A 16,271-nucleotide genomic window follows, 5' to 3' on the forward strand; every position below is an offset into this window, starting at 1 on the left:
AAGCATATTCAATCTGCAGTAATAAAAAGCATGTTTGTAAAATGTGTTGCAAATCAGTCAGTAGGGGGAGCTGCAAAAAGGAAAAATGTATTATGTTCCCATTTAAGACGCTTCATTTTCTTGTAAGTTGGTCATTGACGGCACTTAGTTTATTCGTTTATCATGGTCTGATTGATGTTATTCACACATCCCTGAATAATGGAAATTAGGATATTTGTTATAATTGTGTCTCACTTTACACCAAAACCAAAAGTTTTATGAATAAACAATCCAAAAATCGAATATATTTTTATAACGCACGATCCCTTGGGCTCACTGTCATTTCTCACCACACAGTATAAAACAGTATTCTGGGAAAATTGTTTTACAGTTTATATACTTGATAACTGTTACAGTTACCATAGCAACAGTGTGTCAATAGGCCAGTGCATGGCTGGAGAAAAGAGTGGCCTTCATAGGGTGAGGGTAATATTGCTTACTAATTGGATAGTATAAAAAGTAGTGGTGGTGGGTAGGAAGTGGATGGGTTAGAAAGGGTTGCGGGTTCAAATCCCCAACTGCCAAAGTGCCACTGAGGCGTCATTTTCACCACAGTGTTCTCTCGGTGACATAAATATTATTTTTCAGGGCATTCGTTTCTTTGACATTACCTCACCTACAATGGCCATCAATCACTGTCCCATTGCTCAGTATTGAGGAGGAAGATACAGATCTCTCATGGCAGGTTTGTGAATGGTGTGGACCTTGTGCCAGGGGAGCGTCTCTGTTTGGCTGTGGTCAGTGACGGGACCCTCCGAGATGTCTGAACTGTATGAGAAGAAAATTACTGCCAGGCATTCTTGTCAAGAAAGGGATCAGCTTAAAAAAAAAAAAAAAGAAGAGACATCAGAGACCCCCAACTGAAGAGCTGATGAAGCTCATCAGTCCAGAAGGGTTACAAAAGAACTGCCAAGTTACTGACAAATACCATACATTTGGTGCAGAAGATACAGGAAAATGACAAAGGCTGGTGTCATGCTGGACATTCTAGCAGAGAGATAAAGAGCCCCTGGCTGGATCTAATGACCTGAAAGTACCTTTCATAGATGACAATCATATGACTGCTGGTGAAGTGTGTGTGTGTGTGTGTGTGTGTGTGTGTGTGTGTGTGTGTATATATATATATATATATAGAGAGAGAGATAGACGGAGGAGACTTCAAAGAGGTCATCAGATGTTAAAAATGGGACCAGGCTGGGAGATTGGACTGGACTGACAAAAGAAAGGTTCATGGGAGAGGAAAAACAAAAAGCTAACGTCCAGTGGTAATTTCACTTTTTAACCATTGTTTTCAATATTTTATTAAAAACATATATGAATAAAATTATTTTTTTTCAAAAGCTGTTTAAGAGATTAAAGTGAAAGTGAAGTGATTGTCACTTGTGATACATAGCAGCACAGCACACGGTGCACACAGTGAAATTTGTCCTCTGCATTTAACCCATCACCCTGAGTGAGCAGTGGGCAGCCATGACGGGCGCCCGAGGAGCAGTGTGTGGGGACGGTGCTTTGCTCAGTGGCACCTCAGTGGGATTCGAACCGTCAACCTCTGATTATGGGGCCGCTTCCTTAACCGCTAGGGCCACCACCGCCTCACAGTGGGTGAAAAGACTTCATTGTTGTTTAAAGGCAGAATTTCTTCTGTTCTTCACACCAAGCCCACCCTGACCCCTCCTGGACTATTCTGCACCTTTAATGCCTAATGCACCCATCCAGACTCACTCCTGCCCCTCTTTTTTCCATCAGAGCTTGTGACACGCTGCACGTTGGGGCCTTTTTGGCAATTTCCTGAACAGATCCCTTCCTCCATCGCGACACTGGTGGGCGCTGTGACACCACGCCTGCCGTGTCCTCCTTTCCAGGGACCCACGCCGGACATGAAACGAATCGTCTGTGCACAGACAAGTGTAAAAATCCACACGGCCATTCCGGGAATCGTAAAAAAAAAGAAAGAAAAGAACGATTCTTACTGCGCAAAACCACGGAACGATCGCGTCCGAAGTGAATCGACGTCTAGAAATAATCTGATTACTAATCCAATTTATGACAGCTCTGCTCTCCATCTCTAAATGGCTGCGTGTGTGTGTGTGTGTGTGTGTGTGTTCTACGTCTCCATCTCTCTCCTCCCTCCCACCCACCCCGATCCACTCCCTCCCTCCCTCCTCCCTCCATCCATCCCTCCCTGCGCCCTGGACGATGTCGATACTTCGGTGAAGACTTCTTCCCTCCACCCCGTCCTGGCGTTCCATCCCGGAGACTCTTTCCTGGGGGGCGCCGGTAGGTTTTCATGGTTTCGGAGACGCGGCGAGCTCCTCTGCGCCCCGCACCGGACGCGCTCCGTGGGCGTCGGATTTCTGCGCCGGAGCCCGCGTCCGCCGGTCGGGACCACTTCTCCTCCGCAGAGCGCAACAGATCCCTCCGTCCCGTCCGCTGGGATTTTTATTTTTATTTTTTAATTCGGGGGGCCGGAGTTTGTGGAATAAAGTTCGTCCCCGGAGACGCGCACCTGACGGAGCGGTGAGTAGACGAACGGCCGCCGTCACCGCGTCTGCGCGTCCGCGGCGTGTTGGACCCCCGACGATCCACCCTCTCCGGCCCAGTTGGGCTTATGTAAGCCCGAGGTTCGGCTCTTTTGTCATTCTGGACCAGGCCCGTGTGCAGATGTCGCCACCCTGATCTAACCCACCTTTAAAAGGGGAGGCCCCACCCACCGTAACCCCCTACAACCTCTCACCCCCCCAATTTAAACCAAAAGCTCCTTTTTGGAAGCTTCGTCACCGGTCAGGCTACTTCTCAGGGGGTCAAAGGGCAAACACTTACTGACAGGCGGCGGGACGCGTTGGTTGGCGGTGCCGGATGCCTTATTGATGGCAAATCGCGGTTACGGCCATCTGTCATCTCAGCAGTGGCCGTCCGGCTAACAGGCACTTTGCTGCTCTGATCAAATTCATCACACGCCGGTGGCGGCTGATTAATGGCTTTCTCCTGCCCCCCCCCCTGCTCCTGATACCCACACGGGCCTTCGATCGACCCACTGAACCGGCTGGAGTCGTTCATATTCCACCAAAAGGACGGAGTGGAGCTTCACTGGTCACTGTCCCTGAAAAGGGACATTGTGGCTTTAGAAGGGGTTAAACACAGACTTGTGGAACACGATTCGGGGTGACACGATCCAGCAATATGAGATACTAACAGGTCCAGATGCAGCATCTATAGGTTTGGGGCAGTGGTGGCCTAGCAGTTAAGGAAGAGGCCCAATTAATCAGAAGGTTGCCGGTTCGAATCCCGATCCGCCAAGGTGCCACTGAGCAAAGCACCGTCCCCACACACTGCTCCCTGGGCGCCTGTCATGGCTGCCCACTGCTTACTCAGGGTGATGGGTTAAGTGCAGAGGACACATTTCACTGTGTGCACCGTGTGCTGTGCAGCTGTGTATCACAATTACATTCACTTCACTTTAAAATCACACTCCGTTTCATTCTCATTTTGTACCCTTACTTCTGCCACAAAAAGTGCAATACCACTTCTGGCCACTTTCCCTGAAAAGGGACATTGTTGCTTCAGAAGGGGTTAAACTCAGACTAGCGGAACACGATTCGGGGTGACACGATCCAGCAATATGAGATTCTAACAGGTCCAGACGCAGCGTCTCAACACAGGTTCAAAATCACATTTCGTCTCATACTTCTGCCAAAAAAAGTGCAATTTTGGTTTAAATAAAAACATCTTTTACATTCTTGCCATCGCTGGTTGAGACACGTGACCTCATATATTATTGTAAATCAATCTAAAATAAGTTTCTTTTAAAGCTTAACCAAAGCAGCAGTGAAGGGATTGTGGGTAAAATGTACAGAGGTGCAATGAAATGGACATTATTATTGACTCAGGCCAATTGTTTATTTGGGGCTCAGAAATGTCCAGAATCGTTCCTTTCATTCCCTTCTCTTGTTAACGGCACTTTGGGACGTAATAAAACCGCGACCGTGCGCCGTGGATCTGTGGCTCTCGGGCGGGGCGTAGTGGCATTCATCTGAGAATGGCGCTGCCAGACGAGGATCAGAAGCCGCATATCGCCGAGCTAATTATCCAAAGATGCCGACTCGGCGGAAACCGAGGGGGAGGGAGATTTAGATTCAATTTGGCGCCGCTCCTGCCGCTCCCATGGGCCGCGGTTGTGTGTCGGTGTTATCGTGCGTCTCCTTCTGGCCCGTCGAGGGCCCACGTTGGGGACAGGGACGGGAGGGGGGGGTTTTGGCCCTCAGTAATGTGACATATCTGCTCACGGACGTCCAGAGAGGCGCAGAGGAGCCTGCACGAACTTTCCCCACACCGCCCGGCTCTCCGCCGGTACTTTGAACAACTGCCGGCTCAGCAGGACTGCGGCGGAATGGCCTCTGTTACGTTAAGATCATTAAATCTGTCGCCGGGCCGGGGCTCTGATAAGGCGGCAGGGAGCCGAATGCGCCGCGAGCACATCCACTGTTTCGGGGAACGTGCTGCAGCGCTTATCTGCGGCGTGGGGCCCGGCGTGGGGCCCGGCGTGGCGACGCTCACGCGCTGGCAATTCTGGGATGGTCTTGTGTCTTCTGCACGGCCGAGTGTTAGTTTCCTGGTACACATTATCTTGCATACAGTATAATATCAATGTTACGGGTGCAAAAATTAAATAGGGATAAAATAACATAAAACAGAAGTCCCTGGCTGGTGGAACAACTTGCCCGGCTCCATTTGACTAGCCGAGACTACTACCACCTTTAAGAAGGTAGTAGCCTAGTAGGTAACACACTCGCCTATGAACCTAAAGACCCAGGTTCAGATCTCACATACTACCGTTGCGTCCCTGAGTGTCTCCAGGGGGGGACTGTAGATGTAAATGTCCCTGAGTGTCTCCAGGGGGGGACTGTAGATGTAAATGTAACCAGAAGACCCAGGTTCAAATCCCACTTACTACCAAGCATTCAATCGTCGCAGGGCGCTACAATTCCGGAGTCATGCGTGTCGCCTCCTGTTGGCCACAGGCTGCCACATCACCGTAATAGGTTTGGTTGACCGTGGTGCGGCAGTCAGCGGCGCAGCCACACATCTACACGGACTCCGGCTTTGGGCCGTGCTCCGGAGTTTGCATGCTCTCCCCATGTCGGTCTGCTTCACTCCTGCCGCCTCAGACCGATTGGTGACTCTAAATCGGCCAAAGATGCGCATGTGTGTGTGTGTGTGTGTTTCGTATGCGTAGGTGCATGTGCGAGCGTGTGTGTGTTCATGGATTGTGAGTGAGTGGGTTTGAGTAGGGACACATGGCTGCACTGTGGCATAACACCTCCAAGCATTGGGGTTCAATGTCAGGTCCCAACCTACTGTGGATCAAACGAGTGAAAACTATATTTTATAAAAATTTACACAGCAACGGTATACTTTGAGAGCCCAGCCTCTGAGGGTGAACCATGCATTTAAAAGATTGACATTTGGACACACAGCAAAGACAGCACATGGAGACACAGTGAAATGTGTCCTCTCCATTTAACTCTCCATGACAGGCGCCCGGGGAGCAGCGTGTGGGGACGGTACCTTGATCAGTGGCACCCTGGCTGATTGGGATTTGAACCCACAACCTTCTAATTACTGGTCTGCTTCTTACCGCCCCACTTGGTGCCGGCGCCGAGCCAGGGTTGCTTCAGGATGGGCATCCAGCATAAAGCGGGTTTAAATAGTTTGGACCACCATCTGATGCGGCGACCCCTAATGGGAGAAGCCGAAGGAAGAAGATGAATAAGATTGAGCTATTTTAATAAGCATTTGAATGTCTGAGATTGGTAAAAACCGACCCGTCCTTTGCATATTGAACAACCCATTGTTTTGTGGTTCGGTTTGTGTGTTTCGTACGCGTAGGTGCATGCGTGTTAGAGTGGGATGACCGCTGGTGACTCAGGCTGGACTCCCACCTCCCCTCTGGCAGCCGCACCTTGCCACACAGCGTGGCGTCGGAGAGGGAGTGAATTCCAACACGGAGCCGTTCCGGGCCCGACGATAATCTTCCTGCATGGGTGCTGAAGAGGCCGGGGACCGGGGTGTCACGTGGCGTTTCCGTGGCCTGAATTGAGGATAAAGGTCATAAGTGGCACGTGCACTATATTGCTAAAAGCACTGGGACGGCGCCACTGGACCCTAGAACAGTGGCGGGATGACTCGCTAGAGTGATGAGTGTTGGCTTTGGGCTCAGTTTTTATAATTTTAGTCAGGTTGGGTCTATAGTACCGCTCTATAGTACCTATCCTTTCCATGTAATTTTGCTGTTTTATCAAAAGTTACATTTTAATAAAATGTTAATTTGATTTGCAGTTCTTGTCAGGCGATGGGTTTTAATCTCAAACCGTCGAACCCCATGAAAGGCGCCGAGACGCGTCTTCGTTAATTACTGCCGTCTGTCTGTTCCGCCCACCGGCACGCCCACTGACAGGTGACAAGACTCGGTACACAGGTGGGAGGGTGGGAGCTGTGATCTGGAACTGGGCCTGCATTAAACAGAGCTCCAGTTACACACGCACACACACACACACACACACACACACACGCACACACACACACACGTTCTGTCATGGTTGAATTTTGCCAAATTGAAAAAAAAATCCTTTTAGAGAATTACAGCCTCATTTAAAGTTGAGACACAAACTTAAAAATTGAAGTGGACCCCCCCTCACACACACACACACACACTCACACACACGCACAACGCACTAAAGGGAAGCCCGACTCTCGAAGCCGCGCTGGTCCGCCCTCCCCGGGTCGGCGTTTGCTAAATGGACTGTGAAATGATGGCGCTTAGACCTCCCACCAGTCGGCCGGCGGTCAGCGCTCAGCGCCACACACGTAAGGGAAACAGAAATCCGTCCCCTGTGCATCTCGTTCGAGAGCAAACAGTCGGAGGTTCGTGAGCGAAGTGGCCAATCTCAGCTGCTGTGCCAAAACATGTGCGACAAATGACTGAAAATAACTGATCTTGCTATTTACCTGGACAACTCACAGCTCTCTCCTTCTACAACCGCCCGCAACCTTGGAGTAAAAATAGACAACCAACTCTCCTTCTCGACTCACATCAGCAATCTTTCCCACTCCGGTAGATTCCTTCTCTACAATATCAGACGAATCCGCCCTTATCAACACAGGCCACCCAGATACTGGTTCAGTCCTCAGTAATCTCACGACTGGATTACTGTAACTCCCTTCTAACTGGTCTACCTCTATGTTCCATCCGACCTCTACAACTCATACAAAATGCAGCAGCACGACTGATCTTCAACCGTCCCAAGTTCTCCCACACCGCCCCTCTGCTACGTTCCCCGCACTGGCTCCCAGTAGCTGCACGCATCAGGTTCAAAATACTGATGCTGGCCTACAAAGCCAAACATGGAGTAGCACCATCCTACCTCACAACCCTTATTACACCTCGCACTGCACCTCGTATACTCCGAGCCTCCAGTACTGCTCGCCTGGTCCCTCCATCTCTGAAGGTAAAAGGAAGACCCTCATCTAGACTCTTCTCCATCTTGGCCCCTCGGTGGTGGAATGAACTTCCCCTCGAGGTCAGAACAGCTCAGTCACTGAGCACCTTCACACGGCAGCTCAAGACCTTCCTCTTTAGAGAATATTTAGATGAACTTGTAACCTTCTTCTTGTCTGACTTCTGTATAGAAACTAGAACAGAGTGAATAAAAAGATTGTATTCATAGTTGGGGGTCCTAGTGAACCAGAACTGATCACTTAATCGATGGTAACTTGAAAGCACGTTGTAAGTCGCTCTGGATAAGGGCGTCTGCCAAATGCCGTAAATGTAAATGAATGAAAAGCTCCTGGAAAAATACGTGGAGCGGTTGTTCTGTGACGTCGTAGCCACGCTGCAGGGACTGGATTCTGCATTCTGGTGCCACTGGACAGGCCAGAAGTCATTCAGAATAAAAATGCAATGGTTTTGGGTGCTAGCGGCCTAGTGGGTGAGACACTCGCCTGTGACCCAGAAGACCCAGAAGTGTCTCCAGGGGGGACTGTCCCTGTAACTACTCATTGTAAGTCGCTCTGGATAAGGGCGTCTGGTAAATAAAAATGTTCAGAATGCAGAAACCTCAGAGTCTCATTACAGAGATGCATGTTGGGGCCTTTTTGGTGGGCTTTTTATAAAGAGGGACGTTTATTTACTGTAGAAGTTCTAGTTATTCATGGATGGGCCGTAACCTGGAGAAGGGGTTAGAGGTGGAAGCTGAGCGCGAAGGTGTTCAATCACACACCTTCTCCCGCCCTACGGCTGTCCGACAGGTCGGTAGGTCCTGAGACGCTCTGGAGACGGCTGTAATGTTACGGAGCTCCGCCGAGGCCTGGAATCATCTGATTCTGTCTGGTTTCTGACCGCGGAACGGCGACCTGTGCCAGGGCGCGTCGGATTACTTTTCCCAGCTGTCACCGGCGGGCGGGGGGCAAGCCGGGAGAGGGAAGTGCCCTGATTGGCTCGCAATGCTGATTCTGAACACGTCTTTATCACAGACACCAGCCGTCCCCCAGCACCTGCTCTGCATGAATTAAAAGAAGCAAGCTTCTGTCAAAAAGCCACCGATTTCTTTTAGGTCACTGTCACAGCATGTGCCATTTGGGGATTTTATCTGTGATTACATGCTTATTTGTGATGTGCGATTTTAAAGGTGTCTGTGCCAATTTGTGAGGAGGGTCCGGGTAAAACTATTCGTCCAGACTGTAGATGAATATTTATCACCATGAATTATTAAGACAGAATTGCGATTGTTTATCCTGGGCGCAATGAACTAAATAATTCAGAATCAGGTCATCGGCCAAGTACATTAACACAAGGAAATTGGTTCTCAGCCTGTAATCCAACACGGTGGAATATGTAAAGGAATGGAACGGTAACGTTAAAAAAGCACGATGGGGGGATGGACGGAGGCCTGTCCTTACTGTCCGATGTCCATGGCATCCTTAGCTGTGATGCATTTTAAACCGGCTCCTTCAGCTCCTTAACCCACCTTGGGTCCAGCCTATGCCATGCCCATCTGGGCTGCCTGGCCACGCCCCATTGTCTCATTGTGTTTGTGTGTTGAAGCATCTCGCCTTTGCTTGAGCTGAATGTGTTCTCAGGTATTCCTGCTGGTAGGAGCGCTTCATTATATTGATCGAATAAAGGACCCTCCCTTTGCTCTGGACCACTGGATTCAGTGATTGTTATAGAATCTTTAAAGAATATTGGAATCCAATCCAAAGTTCACAAGCTCTAGCCCTAATTATTTATCTTCACTGTAATATAGATAATTTCACAGTGTAAAATTAGAGTGTTGAATTTCAGTCTAATTAAGTAATGTTTTGATGTTTTTTGGGCACAACATTTTCCAGTTCTCAAGAATCACATTTTTTAAAAAACTTTTGTGTGCTTTTTGTTTCCTAATCCTCTTAACATACAGTACAGGCCAACTCATTCAATGTGTTTTCTTTATTTTCATGACCATTTACATTGGTAGATTCTCTCTGAATGAACACATGTGGAGTTATGTACTTAACAAAAAGTGGAGACCTGGCCTCCACAGTCACCGGACCTGAACCCAATCCAGATGGTAAAGGGGCCAACAAGTGCTAAACACCTCTCTGAACTCTTTCAAGACCATTTCAGGTGACGACCTCTTGAAGCTCATCGAGAGAATGCCAAGAGTGTGCAAAGCAGGAATCAGAGCAAAGAAACTAGAATATAAAACATGTTTTCACTTATTTCACCTTTTTTTGTTAAGTACAGAACTCCACATGTGTTCATTCATAGTTTTGATGCCTTCAGTGAGAATCTACCAACGTAAATGGTCATGAAAATAAAGAAAACGCATTGAATGAGAAGTTGTCCGAACTTTTGGCCTGTACTGTACCTCGGACGAGGAAACTCCCGATCGGGAGGTCGCACCGCTGCAGCGATGGCTGTGAAATAATCATTGAACCCAGTCTGTCTCTCGTTTCAGACACAGCTTGAGAGGCAGAGAAGTTTGGGCAGAGTCTTTATCGCTGGGCTCCGTGCGGAGTCGATGACTCACGCGAATCAATACGGGAGCCGAGAACCCGGGCCGCCGCATCGCCGCTCTGAGCTCGCCTCTAAACTCTGCGATTAGTCGTTACTCCACGTCTGTTTTCTGCCGCTTTCTTCTTCGCTCGCGGCGAAAGCGAATATTAACCCTGCAAACCGGCCGCCGCGGCAGGACCTCCGCTCGGCTCGCCGGTGATGCGTCTTTCCAGAAGGTTCCCGCAGCGCCGGGCGAGCCTTCAACATGACGACCACGACTCATGGTTCCAGCGCCGAAAATGGCTGCCTGACGTGAGGTGGGGCGTTTTCGCGCCGTGCGATTCCAGGCCTGTCCTCTCCAATTAACACGCGACTTATTACGCACCTGCGTGTTGGCGGCTTCGTTGCCCCTGACGCCTCCCATAATTCACGATTAATTCGACAGCTCGGGCCCGTAAAAGAGCTCAGTTCCGCGTGCTGAGAGGAGAACGTTAAAAACGGGTTATTCAGCGGCCGCCTCATCCGTCAGGCAGACGGTGCCTATCACCGCGGGCGCCTCGTCATTCGTGTTCCTAACGCGCGGCCTCCCAGGCAGATCTGCACCGACCCGTTCATCCCACGTACGCCGTCTCCAGCCCACCGTTACGTTACGGATTCCGTTTGCGGAGATTCCATTAGATTCCATGTTGGATACGTTACAGACGGCAACCCCAACATACGCAGGAGATTAGAGCGTACGCGCGGTATAAACAGTGGAATAAAATATGGATGAGTACAGTATGTATGTATGTGGGAGATATTCATGCTTTTTCCGCGGAATCTGAATCCTGCAGCGCTGATGCACGGTGTGCAGAGCTGACCTACATATGGCAGATGTATGTAAATGTAGAGACGCCGACATTTATTATTATTGACGTGAAACCCTCTTTTAAGAGTTGTACACCTGGGTACAGTATTTTGCCAGCACCTATATAAGAATGTGGGGCGTGGTCACATTTACATTTATCAGACGCCCTTATCCAGAGCGACTTACAATCAGTAGTTACAGGGACAGTCCCCCCCTGGAGACACTCACGGTTAAGTGTCTTGCTCAGGTACACAATGGTAGTAAGTGGGATTCGAACCCGGGTCTTCTGGTTCATAGGCAAGTGTGTTACCCACTAGGCTACTGGTCACTAATGTTACGTCTCCTTCAATCAGAACGCTTGAATTAAAGTGCTGATAGAGCGCTTACGTAGGTCACATGCTGTACATGTAAAATGTAAATGGCCATATTTGTGACGTCCACCGACACACCTGTGTGTACAAGGGGTATAAGGAGTGTAGAAAAAAGGGTGAAACGGAGGAGAAAGGGAGGAGATGGACACTGTGCTACACCTGGGCGTGTCACATATAAAATCATCCTGAAAGAGGAAGTCATGATCATGAATACAGGCTCCTCCCCTTTTTTCCATTGGGTGTCACGCTAGCAACAAGGGCAGGGCGGGTAGTTACATACAGATAGCTGCCAAGCACCCACTTATATGGTTATATCGTATTATTTCTGCAAATACCAAAGAAAATACAGATACATCAGCAATGTGCCGGGAAAATGCCATGCATGAGATGCAAGGTGATCAGGTACCCTGGCTGATCCCATCACATCCACGTCCCGTTGCGGTGGCAATGGCTGTTAATGTCACCCCAGAGTCAGCTGGAGGTAAATGCAGCAATTTAGCCGTTCAGTAACAGACCGGTGAAGACGGTTCCGCGGTTTTCCCGAAAACGAGAAGACGAAGGTCCCGTTTTTTCCGGCGGAGCCTTGGTTCTTCATTTTTAAGCCGTGGGCTTGAGGCCTTGAGGCTGTATTTATTGACTGTCTCTGAAGACGGAGCCCATGAGCTCAGCCTCAGAGGGGGTCTCGGTGGACGCCCGGCCCCTCTGACTGAGCCGAGCTCCCACTGCGGCCAACAGACACACGCACACACACACACACACACACACACACACACACACACACACACACACACACACACACACACACACAGAGAAGCCATTGAGAACTGGCTGTTATTCAGGAGCGACTCGCTGGAAATTATTGATCCTGGCCAAGTGGCTGTTATTACACTCAGCCAGCAGAACACTCACGCTACGCAATCTGGTTCCTAGAACCCCATCAGGCCGCCGCACCGCCATGCCTCTCCGCCCTGCCGCGTCAGCGATTTCCCCCGTCCGGCCGGTGAGTGCCTGCTATCGGACTCCAGAGCTTTTAAGAGGCAGTTAAAAGTCCTGGAGACGGAAAAAAAAAAAAGAACCTCACCACTCCGCCGATGGCCGCGATCTCAGCTATCACCCGGTTGTCAAGACGACAGGGGGCATAACGGTGGCGGTGGCATCACTGCGGCCTTTGGGGGTTCATGGTGGTCTGGCGGAGGGGCGGGGTCGTCGGCGATCCCTCTACAAGTCGCTGGCTGGCCTGGACTGATCCTGGCTCAGTTGGGGACGCCGTGTGTCGTCCTGGAGACGCCGGTGGCTTGCGGGGCCGCGTCCAGCTGCGCCACGTAACCTCCCTGGCACCAGGTCCCATCTGTGTTTCACAGGGGCACTTACGCCCAATTACACACATTAGAACGGGAAAAAAGGGGCGGCAAACGATGCAAACAAGACAACAAAGCCAGCGACTCCGCTCACTTTAACAAGAAGCCCACCGACGCTAATCACAAGCGCCACTCCGGCATCGTTCGTTTTACGGATCATATTAAACTGACACATTTCACACATTCGGCTGCAACCAGGCGGGGCGAAGCGGCGGCGGCGGGGCAGCTGTGGCTGCCGCAGGCGAGCGGCGGACGCGGATCAAACCCTCCCTTACGGAGATGCTGGCGCACGCGGGGGTGGACGCCTTTAATATATAATTCATCAATCACCTCGCCCGCCTTTTCTTTTCAAGACGCCGGTGCATCGAGGGACGTGACGCCGAGCCCGTCAGGACTTACAGCAGAAGATGTGAAAATTGCCATTGGATTGATGTTAAATCATGGCCCTCCATTACTGAGCTCTTGGAAACATTTCATGCCAGATTGTCCACTCAGTCCACTGTCCAACACATCTCAAAGGTTGGTGTTTCACAGTCCATGTGTGAAAAATTATGCTTGAGGATTCTGAATTTTCATACGGGCGGTAGTAGCCTAGTGGGTAACACACTCACCTATGAACCAGAAGACCTAGGTTCAAACCCCACTTACTACCATCATGTCCCTGAGCAGGACACTTAACCCTGAGTGTCTCCAGGAGGGGAATGTCCCTGTAACTACTGATTGTAAGTCACTCTGGATAAGAGTGTCTGGTAAATAATAAATAGTGGGCCAGTGGTGGCCTAGCGGTCCCATAATCAGAAGGTTGCAGGTTCGAATCCCGATCCACTGAGGTGAGGTGATGGTTAAAAGCAGAGGACACATTTCGTTGTGTCACTGTGTGCTGTGCTGCAGTGTTTCACAATGACGATCACTTTACTTTCAAATACCATAAATGAATTCTGGTATTGTTATGTTGAAATATGCTAGTCTTAATTTTACTCCTGCAAAATGTTGCTGAACCCAGACCCAAGCAACTGAAACAGCTGGTACAGTAGGTACAGTAGGGACTATGCGTGATAGGTGCATCGCTTTATGCGTTTCTGTTACGGCAACAGGGACAGGACAGGGAAGAAGGACGTAGTCACTCAACTTGTATGACGAGTCCCACAACATTCAGTGCAGGGTACAAGCACAAACATACAGTATGATGACCCAATGAGGAATAGACACAATAAGGCTGCATTTATATGCTCGACATCAGAAGACACAATTCGGAAATCAGGGTGATGACAGGTATTCCATTTCCTTGATGCAGGCCCATCATTTGACAGATACATCCATTAATGTGGTTGTTTAATAAATTAGAAGATTAAATAACATGTTACCAGCTTAAACCTATTAAACACAGCAGTAATGAACCAATCAAAGGCTTTGGCTAATTTGTTCATTAAAATAATCTATTTTTATACAGTAGTCATAGATGAAAATCCCGGGGGGACCCCATAAACCCCCATAAAACACCAAATATTTTTTACTTGAACAATATATTCATGTTTGCTAAACGCACAACACAAGTAAAATAACAAAGCGCGTAACGTGACGTTCTATGCATAAAGCTTAGATGTATCATAATGTGTATGATACATTACGCGATATATGTTCGTATTTTTGCACTGATCCCATGCATTAAGAAAGAATTCATTGCCCTGCTCCATTCGACTATCCGAGACTACCACCTACCATCAGCTGTTGAAAACCCACTTATTCAAAAAGTATTTCAGACAAATCTAACACTTACACACACACACACACACACACACACAATTTTTCTTCGTCTAGCACTTAACAATCTCCGAGCATGCTCTTTGCTGACAGGTTCGGCCTTATCAGGGCTCTTAGTTTTGTAAACTCAAATCTATAGAAATCGAATTTCTGGTGTCTTCCTCCTGTAAGTCGCTTTGGATAAACGCGTTGGCAAAATAAAGTATAGTAAAGTAAAGTAAAGTAAAGTAAGGGTCGCCGGTACTTACAGGTAGAATAAGAAATGTTTTGTGATGGACAGTGAAAGATTTAAAAACTAGACGAGCAAAAAAGCCTTTCATCCGTCCCTTCATTTAAAAACCTGACCATGAAGAGGTCACATAGGACATTTTTGAAGTGAAATCCGTGTGGCTTTGACCTCCTAGACCTCCGTGGCCTGATCCCATAATGCACTAGGACCCAAGTGCAATATTCAGGTCAGTTTGGTGTGGAAATGAATGCCGCTGCAGGCTGGCGGTTTAAAATGCAGGAAGGATGAATTAGTAATCAACGAGCATCTTTCAACGAAGCCGCCACTTCGGAGCTCATTATCAGACCTGCAAACATTCACCGCCACCAATTGCTCTCTGATACGAACGATATTTGCTGTCTGTCACATATTCATATTTGTGCTTTATGAGAATGACTTTTGGTGTAAAAATGCGGTGTACGTTTTTGATTACAGTGGTTGAGGCATGAAGACATCTGGCCTCCAGTGCCCAATTGCAGTGTGCTTTCCGGCATAGGCTCCTTCTTCCCCATGAGTAGCTTTAGAAAAGGCATTGATGATATTTCTAGTGAAGGGAAGGCATTAAATCAGCCGTAACCCGCCAAGCCCCCCCAGGACAGTGACTTGAAGAACGCTGCTTCAGGTGAATGTCAAGACGCCTCTCAAAATTTTACTTCCAGCGCTCTGGGTTTTGGTGGTTTTACTCGGCAGATCCACTGAATTCCAAACATTTATTTAGCAGCGGGAGATTTATGAGATTGCAAGTCATTTTATGATTGACTTTTTCTCCGTCAGGCTGCATTTTGCAGGTTTTCAGTGTATCTAATCCGGAGTATAAAACTCACGCTGGAAGGAATGTCTACGGCCATTTTGATGACTGCTGCATCAGAAGGGAAATTAATTGCTCCAGTCGGTTTCCATTTAGCCTCATCTTGCATCTCAGTGCAGACGAGTGCACGGGCAGATAAAATGGGGAATGCTGGGTAATGGCGTCCGAAGACGACGTGCACGGTGTGTTTACACACATCGGAGTGCAGGCTGGATGCTCTTCCTGACGTATGAGGATCATGCTGCTCCGGGAGGACCGCAGAGACTCTTCTATTGCTCTACTACTGCTCTGCTCAAACATCACAACTTGTGCATGGGGCTTGTTCACTAGTGTAAAGTCAAAGGCATATTCAGAATATTAATACATGTATAAAGCAAGAAAGCACTGCAAGTTATCTATAACTTGAAGAAGAGCCATAAACATGATTGACAGCTCTCAAAAGACCTCATTCGGGGAAATTTAGACCACGTCCTGTCAATACGTTCAAAAATGCATCAACACACACAAAAAAATCACAGAAACTATGCGACAATGAATTTAACTACAATTACTGTCCATGTAGGGTCTGGACATTGAGGTTGTGGAGAGCTACAGGTACCTTGGTGTTCATCTGAACAGTAAACTGGACTAGACACACACCTCTGATGCCCCCTACAGGAAAGGGCAGAGCAGGCTGTACCTGCTGTGGAGGCTCAGGTCCCATTCTTTAAGACCGTTTATGACTCTGTGGTGGCCTCAGCCATCTTTTATGGTGTGGTCCGCTGGGGAGGTAGCATCTCTGCAGGA

The 16,271-nt window shown here is 48.7% G+C and overlaps 1 protein-coding gene across 2 annotated transcripts in view; it reads left to right on the forward strand.

The window, feature by feature from the left end:
• Positions 1-2,120: 2,120 nt before the first annotated feature.
• Positions 2,121-16,271, forward strand: part of LOC114800634 (metabotropic glutamate receptor 4-like) — a 133,315-nt gene continuing 119,164 nt past the window's right edge. The window contains exon 1 of one of the 2 annotated variants that reach the window (XM_028998273.1): positions 2,121-2,556. The gene's annotated coding sequence lies outside the window, so the exon portion shown is untranslated. The remainder of the gene's footprint in view (positions 2,557-16,271) is intronic. The other variant, XM_028998274.1, reaches the window with a different exon arrangement.

The sequence above is a fragment of the Denticeps clupeoides genome, chromosome 12, assembly GCF_900700375.1.
Source record: "Denticeps clupeoides chromosome 12, fDenClu1.1, whole genome shotgun sequence".
Classification (NCBI taxonomy): domain Eukaryota; kingdom Metazoa; phylum Chordata; class Actinopteri; order Clupeiformes; family Denticipitidae; genus Denticeps; species Denticeps clupeoides.